General features: G+C 34.7%; 1 long non-coding RNA gene across 1 annotated transcript; it reads left to right on the plus strand.

Moving 5' to 3' along the window:
- Positions 1–254: 254 nt before the first annotated feature.
- On the plus strand, positions 255–3,587 carry LOC124895952. Its single transcript, XR_007052209.1, has 3 exons — positions 255–388; positions 1,198–1,467; positions 2,901–3,587. It is a non-coding gene; the product is annotated as an uncharacterized LOC124895952 (long non-coding RNA).
- Positions 3,588–3,946: the final 359 nt, after the last annotated feature.

Here is a 3,946-nt window from a genome sequence, read left to right on the forward strand (position 1 = left end):
TGAAAAGTGATATAGACTTGTACAAAATATTTATGGAATCATAAGAAGTCCAAATTCCAGATATTTGGCACGTGGACCATCCAAAAGAGTATTTGACTACGTATTTCAACCAGTACAGTAGTCAATTTTGCCAGGTGCGGCTGAACGCGGTTTCACATTTGGAGACTTGAAAGTCTTGGTCAAAATTCGGTAACACACGTGAATATTGATCCATATACACCTACCAACACCTGTATACATGTACCACACATAACCATACATATACTACACCATTATATAGAGAATAGATACCAGATAGACACAACGTACATATAGAAATACACAGAAAAATCTCACTTAGGATTCTTAGGCATGCTTCACAACTCATTCAATTGAAGCTTTGTTTTGGGTATGTTTTGTTCCTTGTTTTTGATTTTGAATTCAATTATTAGTTGCTAAATAACCTTGTTCTGGGGTTAAGGCCAAGAACATGAATTCATTTTGATATTTTTATTGCAAGTCTATTCTTAGATTATCACATGGATTGTTCTTAATTTCTTGAGCTTACCATTAAAATAATTATATATTTTCATGTGAAACCAGGAGGAGAATCATGAATTAGAACGAAGAAATTTTAGAACAAGGTTCTTATTCTTTTATGAAATGAGGAATATGAATTAGCTTCTAGGAAAGGGATATACCTAGAAGCCTTGTTTGGTTCAAATGCACGAAGAAAAAGTAATAGATCTAGAATAATATTTGTATCTCTGCGGGAGTTGTAGGTACATTATTTTATAGATAATAGATCTGATGTTGGGAGACTAAGATCATGGTATAAACCTTGCGAACTAACAATCTGATAATTAATTAGGTTGCGATAAAAATAGAGATTTGTATGATTGTTCGAAATGCCTCAACCCCAGGATTACTTCATAGATTATTTCAAGTATTTTATTTTATGCATTGGTTTAGTTTAGTTTTAATTTACAAAATTACAACTTTACTTGATACTCTCCTCAATTAGTTAAACGAGAATAAGATAGGTGGCGAACGTAAGTCCCTGAGAGATCGATACTTGAGATTCTTTGAAGCCACTATATTACTTGATAAGACCACGTACACTTGCGTGTTGGCTTGGGCGCTTCCATATTGCACAGCGAAACTTTCAGAAAAGCTATTTGGTACTCCTTTTTAACTCCAAACTAAAGCTGTTTCCAGGTAAATTAAAATCCAAATGGTCTGGTCCCTATAAATTTAGCCAAGTCTACTCATCTGGAGTAGTGGAACTCGAAGATGAAGATGGGAATATCTTTAAGGTGAATGGATATAGACTAAAACTATATCTTGGCCCAACGGACTAAATAAAGTGTATAGCTAGTGTATATCTCAATGAAGTATAAGTAATTGAGATATCTGAGTCGTACGGCGACGTTAAGTCATGCGCTACATGGGAGGAAACTCATGATCCTCGTGCTTGATCTACTCCAGGTATACCCTAACCCTTAGTTTAGTTTTTCTTTGATCTTAAGTTAAGGGTGTAGGGTGCGTTGTTGTGGTAGTAATTTTTTTAACTAACTAGGAGTAATACAAGTACTTGAGGCAGTTATCATGATTTGTGATTTTTTGTCCACCTCTCTGATGGTTTGCTTATATACCTGTGTGAATTGCATCTTTTGTGACCACTGTGCATCTTGAGTGTGGCATTAGTTCTAGCAATATAGTGATCATTTCTAAATAACTGCATGAACTAGATAAGTACTAACTTGCGATATGGCTGTGTGCCATGTGTGTGTGAGGTTCTACGGAGTTCCCTTTGTATATTGAAGTCATAACTTGCCTAGTTTTTATTTCTTAGGTTGTAGGATAGGGGTTAGGAAAGGATCATAGGTTGTTTTTGAAATTAATCCACTTTTAGCCTAAAATGACCTTCCCTGTATGCATAATATCCCTTGATCCCAGTTTTGAGCTTTAATGCCTATTTCTTGTTATGACGTCTCTCACCTTCCCATTTATATTATAATGAACCTTTTTTTGCCTTGGTCCTCCTTGGACACTGTGCACCTTGACTTAGGCAAATAGCCTAAGTTGAGGGTGGCTATCATAGGGGTGCATGGTATAGAATGAGTATGAATAAAGGTAGAGTAAAAGAAAAGAATAAAAAGCTGGGTGTGGTGATAAAGAATAAGAAAAGAAAAGTGTGAAAAAGAAATTGATTGTTAAAAAGACCACACTCGTCATAAACATGTGTGATCAAGAAAAGAGAAAAATAAAAAAAGGTTAAAAAGTGGGACCCCCAAAGGTTAGTGTAGTGTCAAGGAGGCATAGTCACTCTAAATACTCGTGAATACCATACCGGCCCTAACCTACAGTGATCCTAGCTTGTCTATCTAAGATCCTTGGTAATGAAAATAAGGGCAAGCCTATGACAGTTGGCATACATTGATTGGAACTTCATTCTGAGAGAAAATGTTTGGTGATTGTCCCCTTGGTTTCATTTGTAATTTTTAATACGAGTGTGGAGAGACTTCTTTGTTGTGAGGGGGCACTGGGTATGTTGCTAGTTGCTAGCTTGTTTGGGTAGTGTGATATTGGTACATGTATGGCTATTGTTGTTGAATATATTCCATATTTTGATTCCATTGTGTTGCATGGTTGTTCTTTAATAGTATACATAACTGAGTTTGAACTGATTGACCTTGGAGAAGGTAAATGTGTTTTGAGATAATATGAGTTATTGACTGCCGATTGTACTTTGGAGCCTCTTAGTTATGTTTTGGTTTCTTGAGGACAAACAATTGTTTTAAGTTGAAGGTGTTGATGTGTGAGATGGTGCTAACATATTTGATCCTTTTGACGAGAAATATTTGTGAAGTCTTGAGAAAATTTTGTCATTTTTAATTATTTTTATCATGATATTGCAGATGTAGTCAAGATGGGAGGAAACGAAAGACAAAAAAGCAAAAGAGATAAATTTAGAGCAAAAAGGAAAAGAAAAAAAAGCTGACGACATTTGTGATAAGTCATCAACTTTGTGATAGTTTATCAAAAATATCGTCAAGTGTTACAGTGTTAGAAAAATTGAAGTGAAGATGTGATGACATTTTTGATATGTCATCACAACCCTGATAAGGCATCAGAGATGTTGTCAGGCTTAGGCAACGAATGGAATTTTGAGTAAAGAAGTGACGACAATTATGATAAGTCATCATAAGTCTGATATGTCATCAGAAATGCCGTCAACCTAAGACAGAGATTATTAAAGTTAAAGAAGATCTGGCAAGATTTGTGATAAGTCATTAGATCTCTAATAAGCCATCACAAATGATGTCACTTGTTCGAGCAAAAGCTGCAACTTGAAGATTTGTTTCCACATTTGGCTTTTGTTATTTAAGGAACAGTCTTTAGGTTTTCATTATCGAATCTTGCACTGATCATCCATAAATTTTTGTGCGAGTTTTCTCTGTAACTTTAACTATTAGCTTTTGAGAAACTTACACTATTTTTTGTAGGATTCTTTTGAGATCTAATCCAAGAAACAATTGTTGCTATACGTTTTATTGTAAGTTCATCTAACTACATCATGAATTCAAATTGTTATCTTTTTCTTTTGATTATGAGTGGCCAAAAAACCCTTATCCCCAGTTATGGGATCTATGGGTAAGGTTTTACACTGATGCTAGGTATTTAAATATTCAAATGGTGGTAGGAACTTCATGTTAATTCTGTTGTTTTATACATAGTTTGATGGTTGAAACAATAGATCCCACCTTAGTTTTATTTGCTCTAACCGAGAAATAAACTAAAGATAGCAAATTAACAACGAGATTTAGGAAGGTTAAGCTCTCATGTAATGATTAATGCTGTAACAAAATTAATCAAACATGAGGTAACATCCTGTTATGAAATATCAATTCCCTAAGATCGAGAGAATTAGGTAATTAGGTGTCTGAATAGGTCGAAAGACATG

This window comes from Capsicum annuum, chromosome 2 (assembly GCF_002878395.1).
Source record: "Capsicum annuum cultivar UCD-10X-F1 chromosome 2, UCD10Xv1.1, whole genome shotgun sequence".
Lineage (NCBI taxonomy): Eukaryota > Viridiplantae > Streptophyta > Magnoliopsida > Solanales > Solanaceae > Capsicum > Capsicum annuum.